The following is a 12,331-nucleotide window of genomic DNA, read 5'->3' as shown; positions in this document are numbered from 1 at the left end:
AAATGGAAGAGAAAATAGACACAAAAGACAAGCACAAACAGGATTTGCACTATGCCTTAAGAAGCAGGAGATGCTGCTTTCGAAGTATGGCTCAATCACGTTCAAGAAACATTCCAAGCTGATAGTGTCGTGAAGCCAAATGCAGTCACCATTAGGTGAAGAGCTGATCAGAGAGGGTAGTGCAATGAGCCCTGTTGTACAATTGACAGCATTTCCTGGCACTCATGTCTCATTTGGTAAGTATATTTGCAAAGTAGTCATAAAAGTTTATGTGCAATGTAATATTCAATGGTCACAGGTATCAGCTGCTGAAATATTATTTCTCATTAAAACTCTTATTGTTATTTAAGTTGCAAAGATACAAAAATCCCGTGTGCCAGAAGTGCATTTGATTACTAAGCAGAGTCTGCACTTTCCCCTAATTCTCTCTTCACCAGCTGAATGGTGGGATGTCTCCCTGACGTACTGTGGCAGCCACTCAGATATGTCTGTGAAAGAATTATCTTACCTTTAGTTGTAGAATGCTCCACTTATGCCATACTCCAACTCTGAATATGTACTTCAATATGGGTCACCTTTTTGGACTGAAATAAAATTAGTGTTCCTACTGAGAAGTATATTGAATTTCCATTAGCTGAGTACAGAAATATGCTCTCTTTATACAGAGCACTAATGAGGGGACAGTATTTAAAAATATACAACTTTACAGAATGAGTGTAAATATATCTTTTTGTGTGTTTTGTTACACACAATAAAAATTAGATGATCCACAATGGGAGACAAAAATAGGCTTTTGCCATTTTCTGCACGTTTATGATATATAAAAATCTATAAAGCTTTTGTGCACCTGAGCTCCACTTTTTCTGCTTGTTTTTTACAGAAGAAATTCTTCAACTCTTCTCTACCCTGAAAAAATATATGCTGCCTGGAGAACTAGTGAAATTATGCCCTCACAAGACTCTGAGACCAAAAGCTGAGAAATGGAGAGAAAAGTAGAACTGCTCAAAATATGGAATTTCCGTTGCATGGAAAATTGAGAGATTTTTAAAATTTAGATTTGTCCTAAATCAGGACAAAATGTCAATCTCAGAATTTTTCACATGATTAAATGTTACAGATTTTTTTTTACCTTATTGAAACATTTTTGACCAGCTGTAAGAAAAAGTTTTAGTCTTTAAAACTCTAACATAAGAGGAGCCCGAAGGGGTTAAAGGACAATACTGGGCCCAGGTATCTCCACCCCTCCAGACCTGAAAAGCATGCTCCAACAGAAGAAAGGTTTGAAAAGGGAGTAACTCAGCTCAGAAGAGGAAAGGCTCCGGAGGGAGGACAGACATACCCTGAAGGTTCCTGACTAGGACATCCGGGAAGCCTCCTTGAGGTAATAAGACTATGCTGGGGCCAGTTGGGCCTAGTGGCTTGGTTTCCTTTTCTTTTTCTTTTTTACTTGTAGTGGACTGAAGTTAGGGGGAGAAAAGCAGGCTTTAGGAAGTGACCCAGGGAAGGTACCTTCTGGGAGCCAAAAACTGTTGACCCTCTTAGGATCCTGGGACAGAGCCTAGTGGAGTGGCTCCCATACCAACTGTCCCTACTCATCTCACTGCACCTCTGATTAAAAGAGGGACTGGACTGCAAGACTTACCCACAGGGAGGTGGCACTAAGGATGCTAACCCCTAGGCCATGTGACCCACCAAGGACTCTGTTACAAGGGGCCTTCAGTGAAGGACTTTACTGTAGCCAAGTTCCCCTCTGAGGCAGCTAAAAGGACCTGTGAATACATTGTGTAGGCTTCTCTACAGGCAAATCAGCATCAAACAGCGAAGGTGATGTCATGGAACTGTTGAGGTAAGTGCTACAGCAACATTCAGGATAGGGTGGTGGAGAATCACTGACTGTTGAAGAGTGATTCTTCATTTTATGCTTTGCACCATGCAGGGGTGAGGTATAAGCCCCCGTTTCAACAGATTACACAGATGTGGAGATCTATTTGTGCATTATATTGGTGCTGAATTAGGTTTTGGGTGGCCATTTCTGTGGTGCTTGGTTCCCCAGTTGCCCTGTAGGATTGCCCTATCAGGTCTGATACCTGCAGTTTCTGGGGCTGCCATATATTTTGTCATCTCCTTTTTGGTTCGGCTGTGTAGTTCTCTCCATTTTTCTTCGTCCTCTGGCTTCCTGCCACTGACTGGGCCCTGACTGCATTGACTTCATTTATTATCTGGCTCCACAGCTGCTATTTTTGTGCTCAGGTGCATTGCAGGACTGTGGATGCAGCTGAAAGTCATAATGGGCATCTACCTCCAGGAATGGGGGCAACTATCCCACCCATCCCCTGTGAAACTGGGTTTTTACAATGTGCCTTTTTGCTATTAATCTCACTGTACACGCTGACACCTGCTCCATATCCTGGCCACCTGCTCCTCCTGTAGCAGTTTCAGCCCTGCCTTGCTCAGGATATTCAGTTTGTCATTGAAAAATTCTCTCCTATTCAGAGTACTGTTGCATATGCAGAGATCATCAGCATATGCAAATATGATGTTTGCATATGCACGGGGGGGTTGAGGGTAGGGCGGCCCACACTAGGCTACAGACAGAGATATTTTCATATCTGGGTTTGGAAACTTGGCACCATATGAGTGTTCCAACCTCCAGTAAAGCCCTGCCTCCTCTTGGTAACTATTAACAAATTTGCTTCATTCAGCCCAGTAAATGGAGCTGCTTTCTGCCAGTGGCAGCAAGGCATTAGGGAGTGAGCAGAAGAGCCACCAGTTAGTTTCTTAGAAAGTTATTACTGATCCATTTGATCTTTCCACAGTCTTTGACTCTGAGATAAGCAGATTTCTGGTACATCCAGGTAGCCCGGATACCATTTGTGTGTTGGGTAAATTCCTACTTTCCCTGCTCCTTCTGAAGTTGGCATTCAGCTAGAAGTCTTCCATGAGGCACCATGTTTTTGAACAATAGGAGTGCAAATATGGCAGGTAAATTATTGAATGTGGTACATGGTTGATTTCAAGTGGTCAGGGTGGTTGTTTTGAGCAGAGCTTATTGTTTTGAGTACCTGAAAAATTAGTCAAGTGCCCTCAGTTCTTGGCCAGTACACAACCAGCTCCCATCCTGTAGCCCATTAAGAGTTCACAGAGTACAGCCTAGTGTATTGTAGGTGACTCAGCCCCTTGATCAGTGTGATGTTGTGTTCCAACATGCTGCTGTGAGAAGATGTTTCCTGACACTGTCTTGCATTTCTACAAGAAACATGGATTTTGGGTGAAACTATGTTGCACTGGCCCCTTATCTGGAGCATGTTCCTTCTCTGCACCATTTCACCTGCAGTCAGCTTAGGCAAGTAAACTAAAATGAAGAAAGAGGTTGACCACATCCTCTAGGAGCACCTTGCACTCTTCCTGGCTCTCTGTGGGTTCTTCCTATAACTTAGTGTGCACCCATAGGACCAAATATGGCTTCCTGCTTAGTGCCAGTGGTCCTGGGGAAGTTGAGGAAACCAGTTGCATTTCACAAGTGGCACAGTAGTGGCTGGCTACCATAGCTTTATATAACAGCTGCTTTCTGTAAAACCTGATGACTGAGCACAGAGATGGAGCCAGAGCACCAAGATGACCTAAAAGGGCACAGAGGTAGCATAGTTTTTTAAAAGATTGAGAAACTCCCACTATCAGTTTTGAAAATGCCTCCAATTTACAGAGTGGTCATAAGAGAGGACATGACTTTCCTGCCGTCCATCGCAAATGGTCCCTTGAGTCCCTTAGTGCTTAACAAAATTCAAGTCGACAGTATTTCTATATATAAATGTAAAGCCAGGCACGTAATTAGAAAACTCCATGTACCTCACCCTTTAAAATCTTAACGTCTATTACTAAACAAGCCCATCATTGCTCCACACATTATTCCATCACCTCGCCCAATAACATAGAGACAAAGGGTTCTTGGACCTAGATTAAGATCTTCAGACTCCTTTCACATAGGCTATGGAATAACCATGTGATGGTGATTATTTCTGGTCACAAAGCCTGGGCCAGATTTCAGCTGATCCTTAGAGAGGAAAGTCTCCATAACACATTAGCAGTCCCCAGAAGCATACAGCCCCAAACAGATCCTTTTTGAAACTACAGCTTGCTGAGTAACTTGTTTTAAATCTCAGGTGTCAGCAGCACTTTCAACAGGGAGGATTTTTTATTAGTTTTTTTCAGCAGTGGATTGGCATGAGCTATTGGAGTACAGGTGGGCTTTGTTCATGTCACAGAATGTGTTTCATTAATTGCACAGCACACTGGCAGATTCCTGCAATGTCTTTCACATTCACTTTTGACAAATGTATGACATTCATCAGGCATAAGGTGAAGGGCCACGTTGCGGTTCTGTTGATTGTTATTCTTCTCATTATACTAGCAGTTTTCCTCCTTGTATCACTGAAAATGTTCCTTACAGATAATGATGATATTGATAACAAAGCTGTAATTGGAGGTGGGGAGAGGAAGATTACATGACATCTGATTCCAAATGACTAGCCTTCTATATGCTGGATGAATACAGCACTGTAGCCAAAATACTTTTTGTTCACAGAGGAGGTACCATATGTACAATGACAATGAGAGCTCCCTTGCACTGTGTGCCTCAATCCTGATAGGGGTGAGTGCAAGTGTGAAGGCAGTTTCTGAGATACGGATACCCATTCACTAGGAACTTGATTTCAGACCTACCAGTTTATTTCACATTGGCCACTGAGGAACAGCCATCCAGTGGTCATACTTTTTATTCAACACTCATCTGGGCTACTACTGATCTCATGACCTGACCCAGAAGTAAAAAGTGTTTCCATCCTCTTGCCAATCTTCTGAGCCATCCAGTCTCTTTTGAAAGCATGTATTTTTAATTTATGACACGAATTAACTTACTATCCTGAGAGACATAGGTGCTCCAATATTGTGGTGATGAAGGCCATAAGATACCTAGATAAGCAGTCATAAGTAATTAGAGAAATATGAAATAATGGGTATTCTTTTGGGGGGGGTTTACTATAAAGGGATTTAAGAATTCCCCAAATAATGGGGGGGAGGGGGGAAAGAGCCAAGAAACAAGTACAAGGCCTACATACTCCTGTATAACTTAGAACTCCCAGGCTTTCAACAATGATTGCTTGGTATGCATTCGGCATAAACTCAGTGCCCTTGGAATCTGAAGGACTGACCAAAATGATAAGAGACCTCAATGTCATGAATGTGCGTGTGTTTTGGGGGAAGAGTCACCCTCTCCTTAGACAAGTTAATCTTCCAGAGAGAAGAGTTTTCATGAATGTGGGGAGTAGAGGGCATGTTGGGAAGGGAGCTTACATAGCGTCTGCTGAGGAGAAGGATTAATTGTTAGTTTTCATGCTTAATGCTTTGAAGATGCTGGAACAAGAATAGCATTGTCAGCAATGCCACACTTTGAGGCATCTCCATCCCCCCACAGTGAAGCATCACCCATGCACTTCCATTCTTAATACCAAAGTACAGTAACTGGTGCGTAACTAATAGAGATAACTATTTTTGCTTTGACTTAATTTATTTTAAAAAATGTAGACAGTGCATTAGCACTATTACTGGGTGATGCCACGATGCTTGAAAACTATTATGAGAAGAAGCTGAGATTCTATTCAGATTCAAATTGCCTTATTATCTTGAAGGATTTTTAGAAGCTTCTTGTTTTTTGTTTGCCCAGCAAGCCTGTTGTGGGAACCTAATGCACTGCTGTATATACTGCTCCCCCCTGAGAAAAAAACAGAAATTAAACAGCTGTAAGCAACCCCACAGCTCAGCTTTTCATTGTCCTTTCCTAGGCCTGTGCTATGGCTATGTTAAGTTTCTCCCTGGGAATTATGTCAGAGGGAAAGGTTTTCATTCTCTCCCTAAGGCAACAGACCTGCTTCCCCTCTCCGCCCCCCCCCCCCCACCTAGGACACAGTTACAGCCAGAGTCTCTCTAAAAGTACCCCCTTAGGCTTGCAAGCAAACTGTCTTAGGCCCACTATTTTGATTATTTCTAAATATATGGAACTTTTCTGACACTGAATAATTATTATGACACATAATGATGTCTTCATTATATAATTGCAAGATATATAATGAGCTGCAAAAGTCTATTTCCTCAGCTCTTTGAATACTGAACTTCTGAGATTAATTATGTTGATACTAAAGACACTTTTAATTACATGTACTGTGTAAACGTCATTGTTGAGATCAGCTGAGCATATCATTGCCTGAGCAGTTCCTTAAATATTTCAAAATCCCTGTTGTTTTTGTTTGTTCTAGATCAAAGTCTAAAGAAGTATGGTTTTACTTTTCCTTGGAAAATCTCCCCCCATGATGGATGCAATGATGAGGGCATATTAGAATGATTGGTGAAGCATAGCTGAACTGCCTGGGTCTAATTGCAGTACAAGAACATTGTTAAAAAATGGAACCATTTTATTTTAATAAATACATCTAAATGTTTAATTCCATCTAATGTATCTTAGTAGATATAAAATGGATTAAATATATTTCTCCGCCTGAAACTGCAGTTAACCCCAACAATTACCCTAATAGCAATGGCAGCTACCGTACAATCAACAGCATATCATCAAGCCTTGTGATTATTCTTATTGGTCTCCCGATGCTCTACTTCATATGCACCAGTCTGTAATTCTAATCTAGTGTCATGCAAAGTCACTACCCGTTTGTTTTAGTTCAGTGGGAGTGATAAACTAATGTAACTAGGCACAATGCCCACTCTGAGAAACCACTAATTGTCAGCATGAAGACAGCAATCAGCATGACTGACATAACGACAGTTGGCTTGTGGGCACACTCATCACCTGTGCCTTCCATGATTCTATTTAAAGAAGCTGTTATGGAAGCTTGGGAAGTAGCACAAATGTATGTTCTTTATCTATAATTGGATGCATTGCATATGCTTGCTTTGCTGGTGGCAACCTTTTGTGAAGAGAATCGTAGCTGTTGTTTTTGGGTTGAGTTTGCATGAAAAATTTTAGTTCACTGGCGAAGACAGACGGAACACAAACATCTCCCCTGCTGAAATCATTCTAATGGAAGAGGGAACAGTCTGAATTATTTTATGTATTAAAATAATGGGATAGATGCCTTTTTAAAATTTGACTTTTAAATTTTTTGTTTTTTAAAATGTTTTCGAACAATGTAAAAGGGGAGGGGGAACTACAATGAAATTAGCATGCATATTACATTTGTTAAAATGTGGCCTAAATATTGTGCTTAAGCCATTGTGATTTACAGCTGTAATGGGCCACAGAAAGCTAGCCCCATGCTATTCCCACACACAGATCATTGCCAGTGATAGTGTTTGAGACATTAACATACAGTGTTTGCAGGTAATAAAATCTTTGTTTTACCATAGTGGCTGATGGGATGGTAAACAGGGGCATTGGTAAGTTTTTTCTAGCCATTGTACGAAATATCCACAGCAACCCACTTTCAATCTCCTTTTTCTTTGCCATGGCCAAATCGTTGTGCATTTAGCTTGCTCGTCCTCTGAGGCCCTTCCTCTTGATTGACACCCTCAGAGGGAAATCCTGCTCCTGCCTCAATGGCTTCAGATGACTATTCTGTTGTCTCTCGACAACAAAGCAAGTGCTGGTGTTCATGCATTATACAGTAGAACAGTACATGCTTGTATACTATATATATCCTTTCCCTCTTCACAGTTCATAGAGTTACTATGGGACTAAGAAAAGAGCTATGATAAATGTAGGTTTTGAATTTGAAAACTAATGCCTAAAAGCACAGATTCTTTATGTAGGTCATGTACCTAGTTCTCCATTGTATAAGGGAACTGGACTTATTTAGTCTACAGAAGAGAACAGTGAAGCAGGATTTGTTATGTAGCCTTCAACTACCTGAAAGGGGGTTCCAAAGACGATGGAGCTGGGCTGTTCTTAGTGGTGGCAAATGACACAACAAGGAGCAATGGTCTCAAGTTGCAGTGCGGGAGGTCTAGGTTGGATATTAGGAAAACCAGTTTCACTAGGAGGGTGGTGAAGCACTGGAATGGGTTACCTAGGGAAGTGGTGGAATCTCCACTTAGAGGTTTTTAAGGCCCAGCTTGACAAAGCCCTGACTGGGATGATCTAGTTGGGATTGGTCCTGCTTTGAGCAGGGGGTTGGACTAGATGACCTCCTGAGGTCTCTTCCAACCCTAATCTTCTGTGAGTCTATGATTCTAAAGAATATTTTACAATATTTAAGATATTTCAGGATTGCAAGATTATCAACCTGAAAGGCTAATGTGTAACAAAAATAAGTCAAAAACATGAAATATTAATGACATGTAAAACAACAAGTTTTCACAAGTTTTATCGGGGCATAATTTGGCTTTCCTTTTCTAATGGCTATCATACAGGCCTAGAGAAATAAAATAAAATAGGAAACACACTAAAGAAATATGACATCATTTTTCCGTAACAGTCATCGTCTTCATTGAGATAAGAGTAGCAGACAAGCTGTGGTGAGCAGGATGTTGTAAAGATTTGAAGTGTTTCACTTAGGGCTTGTCTACACTAGAAGCACTGCAATGGCACAGCTGCAGTGCGTCTGGTGAAGATGCTCTATGTGGCTCGGAGATAGCTCTCCCATCAGCATAATAAATACACTTCCATGAGAGGTCGTAGCTATGTTGGCAGGAGAAGCTCTCCCATTGACATAGCACTGTCTGCACCGGGGGACAGTGTAACTTACATCGCTCAGGGGGGTGGCCCATGGCTTATTCACACCACTGAGCAACATAAGTTATTTCAACGCAAGTGGTAGAGTAGACCAAGCCTTAAACTTGGGGTGACCACTGTATTGGCAGCTGAGTATACCGGCAAATTCCACCACCTTCCCTTCACAAAATGCATCATTAAAGAGTTAGGAAGACAATCCAAATCAAGTAAGACAGGAAATAACTGCTGGCATTGCTAACGTTCTGCTTCAGTGAAGTTTGGTTAGGGCATCTGCTGAAATTAGCAAATATGCAATCCTTACATAGTCTGTCAGTTCAACAATGAGGTTTTCATGCTCTTTCTTTTTATGGATTCTGGAGTGACTCTGTAGTCCAAAGCGTGACACACATGCTCGTGAGCAGATCAGGCAGACAAAGTCATTGGTGAGTATCTTGGTAGCTATAGCAGTGGTATGACACTTTTCCTTTGCAGTTAAGAGTCGATTATTTCTGTCCTCTGCAAAGGCTTGGAAAGCTGTGAGTGCTGTGTCTCGCCATGTAGCTCTATTTGATGTAGTCTTCTCAACATCATCAGGTTTTATTGCACCAAAGTGTGTGCTGTTTTTGATACTGTCCTTGTAGCACTTTCTGTGGTGGCCTTGATTCCCATGTCTTTGTGCCAATTCTCCATAGAAATTTTTTCTGGGGAGTCGATATTCAGGCATCCTAATGATTTGTCCAACCCAGCATAGTTGGGCTTTTATCAGCATAGCCTCAATGCTTATGGTATTTGACTTTTGGAGAACCTCCAGGTTAGTAATTTTGTCTTGCCAGCAGATCCGCATAATGACGCGCAGATGGAAGGCCTCTAGCTGTTTGAGATGCCATTTGTACGGTGTCCAGGTCTCACAGCCATAAAGGAGAGATGTGAGCACAAAAGCATGATAAAGTTTTATTTTTGTTGAGAGGGTTATGTTGTGGGATTTCAGGACCTTGCTACGTAGCTTTCCTAATGACTGAGAAGCTTTCTGTATCCTGTTCGTGATCCCTTTGTCAAGAGATCCATCATTGGAGATGTTGCTGCTGAGATAAGTAAGACTGCCAACTTGTTTTATTTGGATTCCACTGATGTATATGCTAGGGGATATTGCATGGAGCTATGAAGATGATTGGTGCAACACCTCAGTTTTCTCTAGGCTTATTGTGAGGCCAAACAATTTTGATGCTTCAGCGAAGCGATCTACAATGCACTGGAGATCTCCCTCTGTGTGTGCTAGGAGGGGACAATCATCCACAAAGAGTGCTTCTCTTATTAGTAGTTCTGTTACTTTTGTTTTTGCTTTAAGCCTTGTAAGATTGAAGGCTGAGCCATCATGTCTCTATCTGATGTATATGCCGCTGTTGATCCCATTTGTAGCATGGTTGAGAATTTGGGTGAAGAAAAGGTTGAACAGTATAGGGGCAAGAACACAGCCTTGTTTGACTTCATTTGAAATGGGAAAGGAGTCAGTGAGATCTCCATTAAAAAGTACCTGACCTTGCATCCCCTCATGGATTAAATGAATGATCTTTACCAGTTTTGGTGGGCAACCAAGTTTGCTGAGGATCATCAAATATGCAATAGGCAAAAAGTAAAAGCATTATCTTTTAGGAAAGGTAAATTTTACTATTTTCACTCAATGAGTAAAATTGACTGTAGCAAAATTTTGGCCACCCTGTACTGTGCCCACACATCATGGCCACTCAGAACTTCCTGACAACTGGGGAGTTAAAAATGCTCTCCTCCCCTGGAACTATGTAAAAGGGAACAGTAATAGCTGTTAGCAGCATAGGACAGTTACCTAGACCTGGGCAAATAATTGAAAAAGGATTTGAGTATTTTAATGGATAATGGCTTGATCCAACTCACAGGTTAATGAGAATCTTTTCATGAATATCTATGGATGTGGATTCAGGACCTTGAACTGATGACTGATCTATTCACTCGTATTCATGGGATGATATTGCCCCCCCCCCTTTTTTTTTTGAGTCTTGGAATGACTGCCACAAAAACTTTCACAGATGGCAGAAATTTGGAGTATTTTGCTGCAAATGATCATTTGCCTGAAAACTCATTCTAGACATCTCTTCGTGGATAAGAAAGTGGAAATGGAAGGAGAGAGGTTTGTCAACAGGAAAAGAAGGTATGGAAGAATGAAAAATAAATAAAGAAATCATGTAATTAACACAATAATAAGAGTATTCCGCTGGATGCCATGCCCAAGGCCGATAGATAATACAGCAAGGACATAGGAACACCATTCACAAAGAACAAGTGGTGTGTTGAATGCCTTGTGACTGACAACATAATGTAAAATGGAGACCAGCTCATTCATTCCATGCATATGACAGATATATATGATTATGTAGAGGACAGGAGGAATACACAGTAGCTCATTGGTCAGAGCCCTATCTCTCAAGCAGTTAGGACTATCCATGTACACAGTTTCCAGCTCTGAATGTGACAAGAGAAAATTAAATGTAAAGTCTGCTAAATTGTAAATATAGCAGTTAAGACTTCCTCTTGCTTCAGTCAGGAAGGAAGTAGCTTAGCTATTTCAAGTCCTGTGGCCAGGACATAGATGTGTATATAATGTTCATTCTGAAGCAAAAGAGGATAGAAAAAAAATTCAAATGTTCTAAAGTTTGCCAGGTTTATCTTTCTCTTAAGTCTTAAAGTGTACCATTTCCCAAGAGCATTATTTCCCCTGTTTATTTCTTCATGTCCTAACCTCTTGTTCGTGACAATTAGGAACACAGTCAAGGAATCTAAACCATAACATGTGACTTGTGTCCAGTCACAAAGTCATTGCTGAATTGCGAACACTGCATTCTGCATACACAATGAAATATAGTTCACTAAACCTCCATCAGGTGAAATATTCTGAGTTAAATTGTCTGAAGAATTATGAATAATGGATGATTGAGAGAATAATACTCATAATAAACCATTCACAAAGAAAATAAAAGGTCAAATTTGATGAACAAATTGTTTCTAAGATACTTTGACTAGCTCAGACTATTTTGGGCAAGTAAGCAAGTGTGTTTCCTTTCAGTACAATATAGTAGTACACACACACACACACACACACACACAGCTGAGCAAATAAATTGATTTGTTCCGTTTGGGAGGCAATCCAAAAAAATGTTAGTTCAGTTCAAAACTATATTGATTTTTTTTCTTACCAAATTTTTTTACATAATTTTGAGCTGCACAAAGTTATGTAAAATTTACTAACAAATTTATTTGAGCATCAGCTTTTGTGAGCTACAGCTCAATGCATCCGATGAAGAGAGCTGTAGCTCACGAAAGCTTATGCTCAGATAAATTTGTTAGTCTCTAAGGTGCCACAAGTACTCCTGTTCTTTTTGCGGATACAGACTAACACGGCTGCTACTCTGAAACCTGACAAAATGTTTTGTTTGATCCAAAATATTTTTTCCCCAAGTTTTTCATTTTGGATCATTTTTCAGTATTTTTCACCATTTGTTTTTAACAAAAAAAAAAAAAAAAAGAAAGAAAGAAAAACGTAAATTTCAAAACAAAACACTGTTTCAAAATTAAAAGTCAAAATATATG

Source organism: Caretta caretta, chromosome 9 (genome assembly GCF_965140235.1).
Source record: "Caretta caretta isolate rCarCar2 chromosome 9, rCarCar1.hap1, whole genome shotgun sequence".
Lineage (NCBI taxonomy): Eukaryota > Metazoa > Chordata > Testudines > Cheloniidae > Caretta > Caretta caretta.
The sequence above is the reverse complement of the archived record's forward strand: the minus strand, read 5'-3'. Positions refer to the sequence as shown.